This window comes from Callithrix jacchus, chromosome 11, assembly GCF_049354715.1.
Source record: "Callithrix jacchus isolate 240 chromosome 11, calJac240_pri, whole genome shotgun sequence".
In the NCBI taxonomy this organism is placed as follows: Eukaryota; Metazoa; Chordata; class Mammalia; order Primates; family Cebidae; genus Callithrix; species Callithrix jacchus.
The window spans coordinates 116313852-116333106 of NC_133512.1; the positions used below are offsets into that span (position 1 = coordinate 116313852).

Genomic DNA, 19255 nt, shown 5'->3' on the forward strand with positions numbered 1-19255 from the left:
AGGGATTTCCATCCTAGATACTAGATGACTCTACTGTGGATAATTTCACTTACCAATGATATATGGGTGTTGCCCTGTGCCAGGAACTATGCTAGGAGCTGATGCCAACGCTCAGCTGATGGGCTACAGACATGAAGGCCTGTGCTCCTCAGTGGCGCTCTGTAGGTAGATACAGAGCCACCATCTACTGGGGGCTTCTCCTGAGTGTAACAGTGTGGGCGGGGACACGATGCTACCCTCGAAGAGCTTGAAGCTAAGATTCTGTGCACAGATAAATTTAGAATAAATGCAGAGATGCTAAAACAAGATGTCTTAGAAAAAAGAAAAACAGAAGAAATGCAGAGGGAAAGAGAAATGTATAAAAGGTAGATAGACACAACACAAGTTTATAGGAAAGAAAGGTTATCTGTGGCTGGGATGATCAGGAAATGCTTTATGGATAAAGAAAGGTAATGTTGGGCTTGAGGACTTGGAGAGAGAGTGTTTTCGTCCAAGGAACATGAGCAAAGGCATGGGTAGCGATGGGAAATGCCAGGGTAGGAGTAGCAATGGGAAATGCCAGGGTAGGAGTGAGCGGGAATCGGAGTGGCCGGGAATCGATTTGTAGTTGCTGGGCAATGGTGTGTGTAAATGACCAAGGAGAAGATCAGATAGCAAAGGTCCTTGGAGGCCAGAACCCAGAGGGCCTTGCGTTGCACGTGACTAAAGGATTTAAACGTAAGTTATTGGGGAACAGTGGAAGAATTTGAGTGGCAAGAGTCCCTGTCCTAAAGAGGCCTTGTTGGGGATCAGCACGTGGGTGGCTCTGGACTGTGAAATAGCCAGAGCTGGGAAAGCCTCTTAGAGGTGCTGTGATGGTCCAGGAAGGAGGTGGGGAGGGCCTAGGTGAGGGGAAGGCCACGGGATGTAGAAAATGAATTTATGAGATGGGATTTAGGAACTGCCTGGATAATAGGGGTTGCCTGATGGGAAGCAAAATGCCCCCAGACTTTTGAACCCAGGTGCCATTCATTATTTCTGTGCCACCTACAAGGCATTATTCAGCTATTAGCTCATTTAATCATCTCCTAATCCTGTGGGTTGGTATTTTCATCCTCATTCCAGAGATGAGAAAACTAAGGCTCCGAGGAAGTTAGCAATTGGTCTAAAATTATACCGTTAATGGGATCTAGAACGGGGACTTCAGTGCAGGCATCCCTGACTCCCAAACCTGTGTTCCTTCTACTGCGCTAAGCTTAGAAGACAGCAGACGTGAGAGTGAAGATGAGCTCGGTCCACGCTGTGCGTGTTCAGTGTCGGTGCTGGTGAGATTCCCACCTGGAGCTGTCCGTCAAGTGTCTGGAGACACAAAGCCGAATCTCATGGACATTGGGAGGATTGAAGGTCAAGGTTTAAGAACCATCTGCATCCTTGTTTGTTTATTCAGCAGCTATTTGTTGTGTCTTCAGGGACCAGCTTGGCAGCATGTCAGGTCAGGGAAGTTTAAGCTGTCTTGAGGGAGATGTGGTTCTTAACATGAGACTCTAATGATGAAGACCCAGATAAAATGTGGGACAGTGGTATATCCCAGGATGGAAATCGCGCGTACTCGGCAGAGCAAGAGAGGAACACAGTGTCTTTAAACCGAAAACCACATGTGGCTAGAATGGAGGGAACGGTTGCCAGGAAGTCAGGCTAGAGAGGTGAGCCGGAACCAGAACAAGAAATGCCTTGGAAGCGATGTGAGGCTTGGAATTCACCTGTGAAGAAAATAGTAGCCTTTTCTGAATTCCTTGCCTCGATCATTGTCTCCAACAGAAAGTTAAATGGCTGTGGAGTCTAGAGGTTTTTTCCTTCAGTGTGGGTATCACCTGTTCTGAAAGGATGGTACAATGGCTAATGGTATCAGCTTGGCGAGGCCACAGTACCCAGATGCTTGGTCAGGCATCAGTCTAGATGTCACTGTGCAGGTATTTTTTTAGATGGGGTTAACATTTATATCAGTAGACTTTGAGTGAAGCAGATTATCCTTTATAGGCCTCATATGTAATCAGTTGAAGGCCTTAAGAGAAAAAGACTGAAAGAAGAAAAAGTCCCTAAAGAAAAAGGAATTCTGTCTCTGGACTCCCTTCAGACTCAAGACTGCAACACTGGCCTGGCACCCTGGCTCACACCTGTAATCGTAGCACTTTGGGAGGCAGAAATGAGTGGATCACTTGAGATCAGGAGTTCAAGGCCAGCCTGGCCAACACGGTAAAAACCCATCTCTACTAAAAATCATAAAAATTAGCTGGGTGTGGTGGCACATACCTGTGATTCCAGCTATTTGGGAGGCAGACAGGCATGAGAATCACTTGAACCCATGAGGCAGAGGTGGCAGTGAGCCGAGATCATGCCACTGCACTGTGGCCTGGACAACAGAGTGAGACTCCACCTCAGGGAAAAAAAAGCTGCAACATCAACTCTTCCCTGGGTCATCAGCATGCCCTGAAGATTGCAGATTTGTCAGTCCCTGTAATTGCATGAGCCAGTTCCTTAAGGTAAATCTCAGGATCTAACCACCCTCCAACCGCCCCCCACACCATCTCTTTCTGTTTCTCATTCACACATAGACACACACTCTCTCTCTCTCTCTCTCTCTCTCTCTCTCTCTCTCCCCCCCTCCACCCCCCAATGATTCTGTTTCTCTGGAGAACCCTGACTAATGCAAATAGGAAGATAAAGAAATTTAAACTGTTTGGCTCCCGTTGGTATTAGCAGAAAGCTGCATCAGGCCTCTCTAGGAGTGCTCGGTGTATGTGTGTATTGCTTTTTGTATAGGTGAGAATAGTGAGTTGTAGAAGGGATGTGATGCACCCACAGTCATGCAGAAAGTGGGTGGGAGAGCCGAGGAGAAGACTCGGGTTTCAAACCTCTGATATTGTTCATTTGCTTTCTCGCTATTTGGCCCTCATGTTTTCTTAGCAACGTAATAAAGTTACTGAGTTTGCCATACGTAATTATTGGTAATGTTTATGGAATGTTCTCTGTATGTCAGGTACTGTTTTAGTTGCCTTACGAGTATTAGTGATTTTAATCCTTACAACTACCTAATGAGATAGGGAATCATATTATCCCATTTTACAGATTGAAAGCAATGAGTCCAGTGAGCGATGTGGCGTTGCTGCACAGCCAGTGAGTGATAGAGCTGGGCTGAGGACCCAGGCAGCCTGGCTGCAGAGGTCGTGCTGTTTGTGACTCCACCGCCTCTCAGCTTAGGATGCCCCGAGCACAGCTTTTCATCTCTCCCTTTGGAGTCGTTGTCCAGAATATTTATGATGGTGGTGTGCTCTTGGTAGGGCTTGTGTTAAAAGAGAAAATGCGTAGAAGTTATTTTTCAAGAGGCCATCCAATAATGCTTCTTACCTCCTGGAAAAACAGAAAACATTCCCATTACAGCAGCATTGCAGACCTCCTGCTGGGGTGTATTTTTAACGACTAGACTTTCCTGCCTAGCCTAGTGACACTGGTGAGCGTCTGATTTGTCCCGGGTCTTACAGGAGTGTGATAAAGTCGTGATGAGAGTTGGCTCCCGGTTCAGCATTTGGGGATGTGTTCTCGGGGGGAAAATAGCAAACCTCGTCGTGTGTGTCCCTTGGTTCTTTGAGAGAACCGTTATCCTGCCATTTATTAGGTCTGTTGTGTGCTGGATGCTGTTTTGAGTGCTTTATAAACATTGTTTCATGGAGTCTTCTCAACATTCCAGAAAGGCTGGCATTACCGTCCCATTTTACATGTAAAGTAACCAGTTAAGCAGTTAAGTCACATTTCCAAAGTAAGTAGCAGAATCAAGGATTAAACCGCATGTGAATGACTCCAAGCCAGTGCTCTTGGTCACTGGCTGTGTCTATACTGGGTATTGCCCTGAAGCTCACTATTCTTCCCCATAGACTATGAACTTCATGAGGGCAGGGATTTTTTCACTGATTCACCACCATACTTCAGCACCTGCCAAGTACAGTTCCTGACACATAGTAGGTGCTTAATGCATATACATTGTGTGTCACTTAACAAGGGGGATAGGCAGTTTTTTCATTGTGTGAACATCATAGGGTATATATACACGAACCTAGATGGTATAGCCTACTACATACTTAGGCAATAAGATAGGCCCCTGTTGCTCCTAAGCCACAAACCTGTACAGCATACAACTGTACTGAAAACACTGTAACACAATGGTTAGTGCTTGTGTATCTAAACATAGAAAAAGTAGAATCTTGCAGTGTGTTACAATGGCTACAGTGTCACTAGGTAATAGGAATTTTTCAGTTTCATTGTAATCTTCGGAGACCACCATCACGGATGTGGTACATCATTGATGGAAACGTTATGCTGCACCCAACTGTATATTGAGCAACTAACAAACTCTGTTCTCTGTGATTGCTTCCAAATGGCTGTACGGCCAGGGCCAAAGAGCATAGACCTGTGAGTGCATCATGGACTCAGGTGGGTTTAGCCCTCAAGCAGTGATTCCAGGGCATGTTAACTAGTGGTGGAGTCTCATTCCGTCACCCAGGCTGGAGTGCAGTGGCACAGTCTTGGCTTACTGCAGCCTCTGCCTCCCCGGTTCAAGCGATTCTGCCTCAGCCTCCCAGGTAGCTAGGACTACAGGTGCACGCTACCATGCCTGGCTATTCTTTGTATTTTTAGTAGAGATGGGGTTTCACCATGTTGGCTGGTCTCGAACTCCTGACCTCAAGTGATCTGCCTGCCTCAGCCTCCTATAGAGCTGAGATTACAGGCACTGCCGCTCGTTACACATACACCTACCTTAGTTTGTCACCTATTTCGTAAACATACCTTCTTTAAAAAAAGAAAGAAATGACAATACATAGAAGACTGCTTTGTAAACTGAAACTATATTATTTATATTTGTAGCATTTTTTTCCCCTTGAGGTTAATTTCCTTTGTTTCTCATAACTGGAAACCAATAATTTAGTGCCATTATATTATATAAGCTTATTTTTCCTCTTAGAAATACTAAATTGTAAGAGGTTTGACCGAAAAATATAAATCAAAATTAGGCAGTATTCAGTGTGTAGCCTCCATCTGTCTTGTTGTCTTTAGTTGTGCAAGTAGATGATGATGATTTCTGGCAGAGCTAAAGTAAATAATGTGAATTTTTTTCCTCATAAAACAGATGGCATGGTCTAGAAGACTAGCCTCTGGGCTTGTATGTTTCATGAAGTAGATGGGTCTGAGTCCATGTTTATTTTGTGAGCCAAGGTTTATGCCCTCTTTTATAATTTTCTTTCACCAAAAATTACCTGGATAGCTAGAAAGTCTGTTGTTTTCAGTGTAAGAAGCCTTAGAATCTATATCCAGACCAAGGAGGTAGATCCACTCAGCAAAGACTCATCGGCAGCCTTCTTTGTGCTAGACTGTCACCTTTGCTTGGCTTTGAGAAGCTTCAGAGTAGGGCAGTTTATGTTTGGGAATGACCAGTCAAAATAGCAAGATAGACATAGGCAAGAATGTAATTTTAAAAATTTAAGTGGGGAATGGTGGAGCATGAATCAAAACAGAAGATAGTCCTCCCTTGTTAGAACTACATATACCATGGAATACTATGCAGCCATAAAAAAGGATGAGTTCATGTCCTTTGCAGGGACATGGATGAAGCTGGAAACCATCTTTCTCAGCAAACTGACACAAGAACAGAAAATCAAACACTGCATGTTCTTACTCATAACTGAGTGTTGAACAATGAGAACACATGGACACAGGGAGGGGAACATCACACCTGCGGCCTGTCAGCAGGTAGGGGGCTGGGGCTGGGATAGCAGTGGGTGGGAGACTAGGGGAGGGATAGCATTAGGAGAAATACCTAATGTAGATGACAGGGTGATGGATGCAGCAAACCACCATGGCATGTGTACACCTATGTAACAGGCCTGTGTGCTCTGCACATGTACCCCAGAACTTAAAGCATAATAATAATAAGGAAAAAATAAATACATTTGAAAAAGGCAGGCTCTGTCAATCTTCTGAGAGAATTTTTGCTGCCACTCCTCCTTCTGAATCTCTATTCTGTATTTTTTATTCTTTTTTTAGTAAGGAAGAAGAAACATTTCTCCTGAAGAATTCATTGGAAATTAAAATTAACTTGCGCGTTTTGTATTCTTCGGAATGGGGTGAAGACCGATTTGCAAGGGCAGTGCTGGATTTGATCAGCCGTAGGAAAGAAAGGCGGTTCATGCAGTCACCCTGCCTAGCACGGCCCCGCCACGATGGAGAAGTGGGGTTGCTTTCATTGTACTCCTTTCATTTCTTTTCTTGCCAAGCCCAGTGGCTTCTGTTATAACATGTGGCAACTTCTCCCTTGGAAACTGACTCAGTCCAAGTTACCATAATATTTAGGACCAGCTACAAAGACGTTTCTTCCCCTAAACTTGTGCCAAATCTAAATCAAACTCTCTTCCTTGGCCACTCAAATAGCTCCAGCTCATATAAAAACACTAGAGGCCTCTTTCCGTTTTATTCCTGTTCAAACAGATAAACAAGGCACATCACACCTAGTGTGGCTTTGAGCTTGATCGCGTCCTCCTAACTGTCATACTATGTTGATTTTAAGAATTGTAGCTTAGGTGTTCTAGAAGGAAGAAAACGTATTCTGAGAACATAGCCATGGTCTGTGCGCTCAGAATATGTTTCCTTCCTTCTAGAACATCTGAGTTGTAGAAACTACCTACAGTAAACTGTTGTCAGTGCTGCTGGTGGAAGGAAGAATGATTCTGACGTCACTGACCTTCAACAGGTGTGGCTCTAAGCTTCTGGGCCTCAGAAGCCCTGACCTCTAGAGGCTTGGGGCCAGCAGGGCCGGGAGTGATCTCATTGTGGATGGCCACAGATCATCCACCTGCCAAACAGTTAACACTCAGCAAGTCACATCAATTCTGCTTTTAAAAAAGAAAATCTGCAAAATAGAAAAAAAATCCCGATTCTTCATAAACAAATTTGTTCTGATCTGTAAATAGCCTGGTCATTTCCCCCTTGGCATTTGGTACACAGTGTACAGGCATATTTTAGTCATCCTTGCTCAAGTAATTATATTCCATAACCAACTTCATTAGCATAAATTAACTTCCTCATATTTTTAGCAAGAGTTACTTTCCTTCATTGCTTAGTTTATTGTTTTGAAATATGAATTACTTTCAGCACAGTTCATGTTTGCAGATGGCATTTCTGTCTTTTAAATTTGAAATTATTTGATATATACAAAAGATGATATGTAATATACAAGTAAACTCTAAAGCACAATTTTAAAAGGTGCTCAGCGAACCACCATCCAACGTAAGAACTGGTTTTTTACAGACACTTGGAGATCTCTCGAAGCATCTTATTCCTAACATTTTCCTGCTTTCCCACTATTCTGAAATTTGTATCTATGATTCTCTTGATTTTTAAACAAACAAATATATTTTTCTCACAGTGTAATGAGTACACGTGTGTTGCTAAAAGTATGTTGAGACATAAAAAATAGTATCAGACTGTGTCTGGTCTTTCTGAGTTTTTCCTCCATTTATATTTGTAAAGTTCATCCATGTTTTCTGGTATAGCTACAGTTCCTTCATATAGCCAGAATATTCTAGTGTGTAATATATCATGATTTATCCACCCTTTTGTTTATTATGGGGAGGGAAACAAGGAGCCCTTTTTTTTAGGCATGTTGAGTCTGAGGTCTCTGTTAGAAATCCAGTGGAAATGCTGAGTGGGCAGGTGGACGCTTATTCAGGAGAGAGGTCTGAGATGGAACTGACAGCATGTAGATGGCATCTAAAGCATTGTCTTCCTGGCAGTTCTTACAGCCCATCAGCTGGGGGTGTGGTGTAGCTGTTGTTTGGTTTCTTTATTTCTTAAAGACCTATCTGCTGTTTTTTGTTTGTTTGCTGTCTCCCAAATCTGCCTGGTCACTTTGCTGAAGTGTGACTTGCAAGTGAGTAAACGAGGAGAGTCTGAGCTTCAAAGAAAATGGGGGAAGTATTTCGCCAGCTCTCATGGAGTTCTGTGAGATCCAGATGAAATGCTACATGTAAATTTGCCTTGTAAACTGAAAAAAGTTATGTACTTACTTATTATATTTGACGATAGTACCTTGTTGGGTTCCGGTTAATACCTCATGTTCACGGAGTACTTGCTTTATCTGTATTAGCACATCTCATCTTTATAACAATCTGTGTGAAGTAGGTACTGTAGATTCATATTTTATAGAGGAAACTACAGCTTGTAAATGAAATGGTAGACCCAGGATTTAAATTCATAGAGTCTGCTTCTAGAAGTTGTGTTGTTAGCTCCAACGCTATACTGTCATACTGATTGCCCGCCTGCCTGCCTTGTCCCCCTTCCTCCCTCCCTCCCCTGTTTTTGTTTTTGTTTTGTTTTGAGACAGGATCTCACTCTGTCACCCAGGCTGGAGTGCAATGGCATGATCTTGGCACACTGCAACTCCGCCTCCTGGGTTCAAGTGATTTACCTGCCTCAGCCTGCTCAGTAGCTGGCATTACAGGTGTGAACCACTGTGCCCAGCTAATTTTGTGTTTTTAGTAGAGACGGGGTTTCTCCATGGTTTCTCCATGTTTGTCAAGCTGGTCTTGAACTCCCGACCTCAGGTGATCCGTATTTCCACCCCCAGCCTCCCTAAGTGCTGGGATTACAGGCCTGAGCTGTCATGCCCTGCCCACATTTGTTTTGTATTGATAAACTATATACCTCTAGGGGATCTAGCAGAAATTTGAAAGTGAATAATTTTACTGCAATAAGTACTTACGAATTCTTTTTAAAGCAAGGAAGTCAAGCTCCCGCCAGGGAGAACACGATCTGCCCTGAGGGCCATTGACAGACTGACATGGGTACAAGGACTGGGTCATGGATCACTGACCCTTGATTCTGTCTCCCACTGAGCATCCCAAAGGGGCTGAGACCTCTGCTCTTGCCACTGGGCGTCAGCCGGGCCTGGAAATGTTCTCGCAAAGGAAACCAGAATGCATGATGTCCTGGAGTCAGCGGGTCACAGCTCACTGCCATCAGGAGATGTGATGGACAAGGGTCCATTTCTACGACACCGTGGTGATACAGGTCAGGACCCAGGCGAATTAACCCAGCCATCTGAATTGGCACCTCTCTGCTTTTCTCGCTGCGTGGCAGGTGCCTTGCCGTTGGCTTCAGATGTTTGTGAATGTGTTTCCTAGAGCCATGTCAGTCAGGAAGAAGATGTAGGTATTCAGGAGAAGGGAGAAGAAAATTTGAATTAGAAACAGCTTGAGGATGGAGAGTAGTACCATCCCTAGGGAGGGATGGTACCTTTGTCATCAGAAGAATGCCAGCCAGATTTTAGTTCCTCAGCTAATAATACTATTTGAGAAATTGATGGAGAAATGTAACTGGAAGGTTTCAGCAAGGTGAAAGCTGCATCTCCAAGGCTGGACTCGTGTGTTCAGATGGGAACTGAAGAGTCACAAGGGTACCCATTATTTCCATGAGTCATTCCTAATCTCTGCCATAAGTAAACATTTTAGTTCAATGTTAAAAGGTCATTCAGGGTTATTATGAGATTCGATGAGATCATGGCTACAAGGAACCTTTAACTGTGTGAATGAAAAGTCTGATCAAACTGCAGAGGCACTCCTGTTTACTAAAACCGGTGTCGAGGCTGTTTCCGCCTTTCTTTCCTTTCCCTCCTCCCTTCCCTTTTCTTTTCTTTCTGTCACCTTCCCTCTCACTTTCTTCTCCCTCTCCCTCTTTCCTGCATTAGTGTTTTGTTTGTTTTGCCCTGGCTGGAGTGCAATGGCACAATCTTGGCTCACTGCAACCTCCACCTCCCGGGTTCAAGCGATTCTCCTGCCTCAGCCTCCCTAGTAGCTGGGATTACAGGCGCCTGCCACCACGCCCAGCTAATTCCTATATTTTTAGTCGAGAGGGGGTTTCCTCATGTTGGCTAGGCTGGTCTCGAACTCCTGATCTCAAGTGATCCACCCACCTCTGCCTCCCAAAGTGTTGGGATTACAGGCATGAGCCACCATGCCCAGCCCCGGCATTAGCAGTTTTTACACAAGCAGTGCATCGGCATGAATCCTGTCTTCATGGCACTTACACACTAGCAGAGGAATCTGGCAGCAAATAAGCACACAAAGGCAGCTGTGGGGTACGATGTGCCGTGACTGAAGGGACAGACACTGAGAGTCTAAATAAAGCCTGGCATGTGTTAACCCTGTGTGCCTATTCAGAAACCAGGATTCATGGCAGCTCTGTTGTTACCTATTAGAGGTAGCTTTGTAAGCATAAAGAGTTTAGTTTTGTGAAGCTATCTAGTATAGAGTCGCTCTTGGAGGCTAGCATTTTCATAGAAAGGGTGGGTAGATAGAAGTTTTTCTAACAAGCACAAGTGGCAGTCTTTGAAAACTAATTTCTCATGTGTACATTGTAGGATTGGAAGATAACTGTGGTTGAGTGTGATAAACTGAAACTTTTTAAAAAATGTATTATTATTTTTTTAACAAGTTAACTTAGAGCCAGATATGCTGATTCTCTACCATTTTCAAAAGAGGAACTGGAAAAGAGAGAGCTCGTTTATGTGGTATTCACAATAGTGTCTGTTCCTGAAGAAAATTCTTGGAAAAATCCCATGAGTGTCCTCAGACTGAAAACAGGGATGTAGTCTGCTGTCCCTGCAGGACTCAGGAGGCCAGGGAGCATGTGACAGCAGGAAAGTTCCCATCCCTGCCCTGCTGGGGAGCCCTCGGTGGCAAGGTGGCGAGTTCAGGCCTAACTTCAGAGCATGGGTACTTCTGCATGGGTGCTGGAAGGGTGCTGCGTGGGTGCCGGAAGCTGCTTGGCACAGTGCGTGTCCTGTTTTCTCCCACTTGGAAAGAGGACTGTGGAAGTCAGGTCTTCCCGGTCCTCACCATAAAGCAAGCAATGAATGCCTTTAGTCCAGGTAACATGTCCAGCATTTAAGTTCTCCGGATCTCTCTTTGGATACCCCGGGAAAAGTCTTGTCTCTTCTTAGGCCCTTCTTTCTTAAAGCACCCAGGACTTTTAAACTGACAAATTTTTAAACATTTACAAATAGAGGAGAAAATTAAAGAAAGAATTTGTGAAAGCTGAAAATGATCTTTACAACTTGTCTCCTTCAGAGTAGAACACTGGAGCATTGAAAGTCGTTCGTGTTTGTGATTGATCACATCTTTAAATAACTTTAAAATAAAGGTCTCGTTTTAATGGTAAAAGTTCACGTCGCCATCATTTCTGTGAGGTTCTAGATCTTTTGTGAACAAATTAAATACAGTGCTTTCTTTATAACATGAATTAAATCTAGATCCCAATGATATTTGGCACCTTCTAAATACCCAGATGGCCACTGCGTTTGCCTTGAAGTGAAGACGTGTGTGGAGTTTTAATCACATGTTTTATTTTTTCTCTTTTAAATATCGCCTTTTCAATAGTTGCTTGTTAATGAATGACTAATTGTTTACTGCAGTTTATAACCAGGAATTTGAACATTAAAAAATTCTAATCAGGATACAGGTTGAAAGACACTTTCCCTCTCATTCTGTCTTTCTTTGTGCCAGAACAATGAAAATAAATTGTCCTCCCTTTGGAAACATAATGGTTTGAGAAATGTTATCATTCTCTTCTTGAAAACTTAAGTTTAATAAAACAGTTCAGAGGAAATGTAATTATAGTTCTTACACTACAAAAAGCTCTTATAAGATAGAAACAGCATTAGGGCTACAGTAGATTTTACTTCTCAGGCATAACTGCCACTTGGAAAAGAAAGATGTAGTTACAAAATTATTTTTGCTTTATCTTCTCCAGTGTTTAATCACAGAACATACTGGGATTGTTTTTTTTTTTAAACAGCAGGAACAAGACACAAAACTTAGTTATCTATCCAGGTAAAATAATTTGAGTCCAAAGACCGGATTCCAGAACAGACCTCATGTCCCTGTTGAGGGCATGGGTTGTCAGGAAAGCCTGGAGGCAGAGGGCTAGATTGTGGTGTAGGGTAGTAAGTGACATTTGTTTTTGTAAATCTTCATAGTAGATTATTCTCATGAAATAAGATTGACACCATGACCTCAGGGAAAGAGTGCTTGGGGAGCTGCTCATTCGATTAAGCAAAGAAAGAGCTGATAAAAGGGACTGAGGGTCTCAGAACAGTTGTTTCTTCTGCTGAATTTTTCCAGATAGGAGCACAGGAGTCATGAGAACAGGTGCTTCCATTGCCCCTCCACATGTTGGGCTGGATCCACACACTGCCAGCGCATGTGGATACACACACACCCCTCAAAGACAACCCTCCAGCCTGTGGTTTTCCAGAATTAGCTTTCCCACAGTACCTTGAACACTATGGGTTCGGACTGGGGTTTGGGTTTGGTGACAGCTGTCAGCGCTCCAAAGGCAGAGGACTGAACTCAGGGCAAATCCGTGGCAAGAAAGCTCTTTTCTGTTCCGTGAAAGTCGCGGATGATACTTTCAGATCCCATCTGCAAATTGCCCAACGTGGCATTGATCGTGGAAACAAGTGATCTGACACTCACATAGCTAAATATAATTTATAATTTTGATGTGAGGCTGAAACATGAAAGATCATGCTTTTCAAACTGCTCTGATGACTTACACAGACAATTCATTTTCGATAATGGTGAGTGAAGCCTGCCAGCCTCTGAGCGTTTTTCACTCATTTGTTCAAACACCTGCAGTTGGGTACTAATGCACATGTTTAATTGCTCAAACTTAAATTATAAAATCCCTAAAAGGATGTTTTTATCCCAGAAAATCAGTCGGGTCTCTTGCGAAGACTGCCTGCTTTCATGAGCTGCTTGTATTTTCTGGGATGCTTACGTGCCAGCGCCTGTTAGAAAAGGTTTGCTTTTAAACACGGGAAGTTGAGCCCTTCAGGGAAAGTGCCAATGTCTGAACCATCAGCAAAATCACTACACCCATTCCCTGGGAAGTCTAGTTTGTCAGAAACAAGTTTGATTCAGGAACTATAGTTTATCCAGGTTCCATGAAGGCAATTAGCACTGGGCAGAGGCTGTTTGATCAGCCTAGAGAGACCTCCTTTATGCCCAAAGCTCCAGTCATTTGTCTCTGCTCCTGCTGTCTCGCAGCAGCCGCAGAAAACATCGAAACTGGATGAAAATGGCCCTGCCCCTGCGATAGAGCAGGGCGCTTCTGGCTTGTGCCTTGTTATTTGTCCCTCCAGTGGTTCCTAGCTGTTGTGACGTCAAGGCTGCCATTCAGAGCAGAGAAAAAGGAAACCGTGGCCTCTCTCCGCATCAGTAGCCCGGACAAGCTGTTGTTTCTCAGGCATCCAAAGCGCTTTCTGTCTGGCAAAGCTGTGCATTCCATGCCTGGGTGACCTGGTTAAATGGAGGAAACCAAATGCTATCCACTGAATGCTCTCCAAAACAAGCATTCCACCCTGCGCGTCTCAAGCACAGGCTTCACTGCCTCCGAGGACTGTGAAGGGAACAGCAGCACTGCCTGCGTTCGCTGCTGGCATATTCAGCTTCTGGCCAGAGTCTTAAAAAGGAGAAAATAATATCCTCAATGACCTCGATTAATACACACTTCACCAATGTCTTTGTGCTGCCTTTGGGGTCAGTGCTACAAAATCCTTTTTTAAAAAGGGATTTGGGATCACAGTCAAAGTTCAAAACCGCTGAAGTGCCACCTCTTCCTTCCCATCTCACTTCTGCTCACCCCATTCCCCAATTTCAGATTTCTGAATTCCAGAAAGGCTCTTGTATGTGTGAATATATTAATCTTGCACCGTGCCTTATTGAATGTATTTTGCACATACATGAGAAAGACTCACAAGTATAACGCATGGATCACAACTCCAGGGTTTTCTTAATGAAGAGTAACACCTGCTTTTCAGAGAAAAGGAGCTATTTCACAGTGCCACAGAATTCTCCTAAGGAGCAAGCAAAGATCTCTGTAGCAAACATCAATCCTGCAAGGCCAAAAGCTCACTAATGAAGTTCTGATCACTTAGAGTGACTGCATTAGAACTGACCAACTTCAGACTAAATTTTCTGAGGACATATCTTCTGGGGTTTCTTTCTGGCATGAGAGACAACTTTATTTTATTAGATTCTTGGATTAGATTATAGTCACTAGAAAAAGCAAGGTTCCTACAACCACACTTTGTGTTCCAGAGTTGTCTTGGTTAACTCAATGCACATTTGAGGTTTTATGTTACAAATCCCCATAAATCTTTCTCAGAATAGCCCATCTCTGAATCGTTGAAGGAAGAATATTTGCAGGAACCAAAACTATTTGATATGTACACCAGTGTGTATACACATCTTACTTAGAAAGGATCGTGATACACAGGGGTGCCTTTTAAGAGCGGGTTATTATACGACAGAATTCTTCCAGATCCCTGACTCGTCTTCTGAAAAAAAAAGTGGAGATCTTCAGATAACTGGATGAAGACAGAATGGATGGAGTGAATTATGTAAAGTTAGGATTCAGACAGAGGGTTTACAGGGCCGCCGTCTAGTTTTGCCTCGGCATTCAAACCTGCCCAGGGTCCGGCCTGATGCCATACAAATGCCATATCCACACTGGTATAGATACAGTGGTGGGAATGGGGTGGGGATGCTGAACATGGCTTCTTGCTGGGTGCTTTGGTCTGGGTGAGCCTGAGATCTGGAAATGAGAGAAAAACTAGGACACTGCTTTCCATTGTGGGCTGAAGAATTAGTTCATTCTTTGTTGGCTACTAGTTGCATTCAGTTAATCATTTTCTTCTTTTTTCTCCTGTTGCCACTATTTCAGGAGGTGCCTGTTATCTGAAGGTAACCGATAACAGACCACTACTACTATTTTAAGAGGATTTACTTAAAACTGAGTCAGATATTTTTAAAGTCACTTAAAAAAGAGAGAGAGAGATCTTATTTGGATTAAGTCTTGAAAAAAATAAAACAGAAGTTGAAGCTTAGTTTTATATAATAGAAATTTGAGATATGATGCACAGCATGTTATTTCTTAGAAGAAAGATTGAATGTTGACTTGAAAGCAGAATCATATGAAGAGGATGATTTTTGTACAAGCATTCGAATTTCCCCAAGGACTCTCTTAATCTTTCAATATACAGACTGTTCTGTTGAAGAGTCTACCTCTCACATAATCACCTCTGTTGACTTTCTCTTCTTCAATCGTTAACTGTTGAAACTGTCTTTCATCCTTATTTGTAAGTGACACTGTTTGACTCATGCCGTTCTCCAATATCATTTTTATCAACTGTGTGAAAATCTGCGATTTCACCTTACAAGTTAACTACATTGGATTTTCATTTTATTGTATGACATTATTCAACCAGAAAGCGAGCAAGAATAGATTCTGATGTTAATGAGAACTAACAATAAGTGATCGCGTATTTGTCAGTATTTTCATAAGGAAACTTTGTTTCCTTATGCAACTTGGTAACTACAGGGATTCAAATAATGATTACCCAAGTAATGAATCCCCACCCCCTGCCAAGTACTGTGTTATATTTAAAGTACTCAGCGTGCTTTAGTAGACTTTATCACATGTAGATTTGGAAGCCACCCCTGACACTTCACTGAGTCCTGCAACCTTGGGTGCGCTGTTCACAGAACCTAAGATTCTTGATCTTTTATGTAGAGTAATAAAACCAGCCTTGCATCGTGGTCATGAGGATTAGAAACCATGGATATAAAACCCCCAAGTAATACCCTGTGCATGAGCTTAATAAATAGTCATCATTAGGGCTATTGTTTTTGTGTGGTACCTTGCATTTTATAGGAGACTTTTACACTTATTTAATTCTTTACATAAGCCCAGAAGCTAGAGAGCTTAAGTTTTACCCTCTAGACATTGCAAAGACATAGAAAGCTTTTGAGGAATATAGCGACATGCATTTCACTACATTTTAGATGACCATAATTGGTGACTGTATATGCTGTGCATCAGCTAATAACATTTGATAGCTGTTTTCTTCATGGTATAGGAGAGAATACTAAGGCCCAAGGATATTATGTCCTTTCTTGGCATCACATGGTTTGGCTCGGGCACAGCCCAGCCTAGAACCCAACCTTCCTACTGCCTGCAGTGTTTCTTCACTGCAGTGTTTGTTCGCTGGCAAGGGAACCAATTATAAAGGCTGTCTCACCTGTCCCAGAACAGAGAAAAAGGTGCACCCTGGTGACTGGAAACGGGAGTGGGAGGGAGAGGATGGAGGCAGCAGACACTGAAAGGAAGCATTGACTAGACTTAGTAACAGAATGGCTCAGCTCGGCTCAGTGAAAAAGGGAGTCCAGAGGCCAAACTTGCAAGCCTGGTAGAACAGCTATACAATAAACTAAGTAAAATCAGTAGAATGGGGTTGGTTTTTTGCTTCATGATGAATTTAAAGGGACTGCCCTATCCAGATAAAAATATGTTAAGGATATAGGCAGGAGGGGCAGCTACTGCTGAAGATACAGATTTGAAATTAATGCCACAGAAGGAGACCTGAAGGCAGTGTACTAACTATAACTCTCTCTCTCTCTCTCTCTCTCTCTCTGTGTGTGTGTGTGTGTGTGTGTGTGTGCGCGCGCGCACTTGCATTAAACTAGATTTGTTGGCATATCTCCGATTCAAGCCTGGGTCACGTGATTATGTCGTAATTTACTGCCCAGTTAAAATCGCAGACTGTTACACCTTCATCAGAAGGAAGAGCGAGTTCCCTAGATCCTTGTTTGTGTGTTTGTTTTGTTGAATGGATCGTGCCGAGGCACTGAGAGACAGACTTTGCTGGGCCCTGTTTTGTAAACAAATCTGTTCACGCACACTTTCTTCTATCATTGGATGTGTACACTGGCTCTGATTTTCCCACCCGACACACAGAAGCTTAAGCATTTAGAAGCCTGTGTTCTTTTAGAAGTAGGCAAGCATCAAAGAAAAATGTGCACACACATTTAAAGTGTGCGCATCTACCCTAAGTAAGTCTTTGGATCTTTACGATTTTAACTCTGGGCCGTGTGCAAGTATATTTCAGCCTACTACACACGGTAGACTGACAGTCCCCACAAAACTATGGACTGAGCTAGGTGCAAAAGAGAAAGTCCTTTTTACCCTTAAAGTCCATTGCATGGGCTGTGGTGGGATTAGTCATTCCAGATGATAAAACATAATACTCGTTTTCCTAAGTAGGCGTGTTTTAGCTCTTTCTTAGATTGGAATATGAACTTAATGTGTATAATACATACAGTCACTTCCTGAACTTAAAGTTTTTTGCATGTTTAATATTCCAGCCAGGTTTCAGTTTTTATGGCAGGAAGCATGTGAATGGTTATGACAGGAGTAAGTAACTTTGATTTTATGATTACAGTACAGGAAGTAACATTTCACACCAAATAAATCTTTGGGGGAAAAGTGCTGGCTCATAAATTTAACGTACGTAAGTTTTCCAGAATCTTGCATACAGTCACCTTTGCTCTCTTAAATAGAACTAAATACCTGGCTGGTCTCCTTTTTTTCTTCTCTTAACTTTTTTTTGGTCAGTAAATGTCTGTTTTAGAAAGAGGCTCTACGTGTTTTGCTGTGACCCAACAAGACATAAAACCATGAAAAGATTCTAAGCAAAAATAATAAGGAACATGAAAGGCTTGAAAACGAAATAAAAACTTACTTTTTCCTTCAAGAGTAAATAGGCTAGGCCTGGTAGTTCACACCTGTGAACCAGTGTTTTGGGAGGCTAAGGTGAAAGGATTGCTTGAATTCAAGAGTTCAAGACCAGCCTGAGCAACACAGCAAGACCCCTTCTCTACAAAAAAAATATCAAAAATCATAGCCAGATGTGGTGGCACATACCTGTAGTCCCAACTACTCAGGAAACTGGGGCAGGAGGATCACTTGAGCCCATGAGTTTGAGGCTGGTGTGAGCTATGATCGTGCCACTGCACTCCAGCCTGGGCAACAGAGCGACACTCTGTCTTAAATGACCAAATCATTTTTCATGTTAAAGCCTGGAAGCCTCCAAACTGCCTCTGAGGCAGGCTCCTTCCAGTGACTCCTGCAGCCATGATCTGCAGGCACTTGGGAGGAGCAGCCTGCGGATGTCGAAGAGGCTGTTGCCTGTGAACAAGTTTATAGATTAAAGCAAAGAATCAGATGGAACTTCAGTTACATTCATCATAAGCAGAACTTGAATAGAGGCTTTGTTTTTCCTTGAATAAAAAAGCAAATTGCAGGAAGAAAATATTTAGAAAAGACTTCTTTCTTCATCCTTTTCATCTTAAAGCCTGAAGAAGTTGTAATGAGAAAAATACTGTAAGTGACCTTGGTTTCTGAAGGTTAATATTACACACACACGAATTATGTGAACAAATGGATGGATGCCTGACAGAGTAAAATGTAGAGCTCCATCGAGATGCCTTCATAGCCACCTGTGGTTGTGACACAGTGGTGCATCATTGGGCTGGGAGTTAAAGGATGAAGTGAACCTTTAGCTCTGTGTCTGGGAGCCCCACTGAACCACCCCAACTGAAAACAGGATCTCCCCATCCCTTCTACCTGTAAAACTCAGAACCACACGTTGTGTGCAAATAAGTAACTTGCAAGTTACGTGAAACTGTTTTCAGAGGATCAACAGAGTTACCACTGCTGAGTTGCCCTGAATCTTCATTAAATTTTTACAGAGAATATATCTGCATGTGACATGATTAAAAATCTGACTTGTGTTTTTATAGTCTTTGTAGGTTTTAAGGTAGCTTCCTACTTGCTGTTTTCCTTGCTGGGCAGCCAACCTGGGTGTTACTGGCAGACATGCTGAGGGCAGGCTCTCAAGGTCAAGCTTCCTGGCTCTGAATCCTGGCTCCACCACCTACTGATTGTGTAACCTGGGTGCATCCTTAGTCTTCCTGGGCCTCAGTTTCCTTATCTGTAGGAAGAGGATAAAAATAGAACTTACCTCCAGGGCTGCTGTGAAGATTAAGCGAATGGACAATATAGCTTCGGAGCTGGCCCTGCATGCCAGTGTTCTGTTCTTGCTGATGATTAAACTGACTTAGAGAGGTTGGGTGATATGCACCACAGCAAATCAGCAAAAAGATGAACCGGAACTTGAACACCGCCTTAGGACGTCCCAGTGGCTGGTGCCCTTCTGTTGTGAGACCACTCTCTCCCCTGCCTATAAAAGTGCCACGAAAGAGTGCACTCCGTTTCATTGTTTAAGAGAGAACTGAGTAAATGTTAAACATGAAGGACATTTGTCACAGGT

General features: G+C 43.0%; 2 long non-coding RNA genes across 6 annotated transcripts in view; one reads left to right on the forward strand and one right to left on the reverse strand.

The window, feature by feature from the left end:
• LOC128928485 (uncharacterized) overlaps positions 1-19255 on the forward strand; it is a 254034-nt gene that overhangs the window by 173994 nt on the left and 60785 nt on the right. The window lies entirely within an intron of this gene.
• The window catches only part of LOC144578448 (uncharacterized), a 182853-nt gene continuing 182382 nt past the window's right edge, over positions 18785-19255 (reverse strand). Inside the window, exon 8 of the long non-coding RNA XR_013524265.1 lies at positions 18785-18916. This is a non-coding gene — a long non-coding RNA (uncharacterized LOC144578448). The remainder of the gene's footprint in view (positions 18917-19255) is intronic.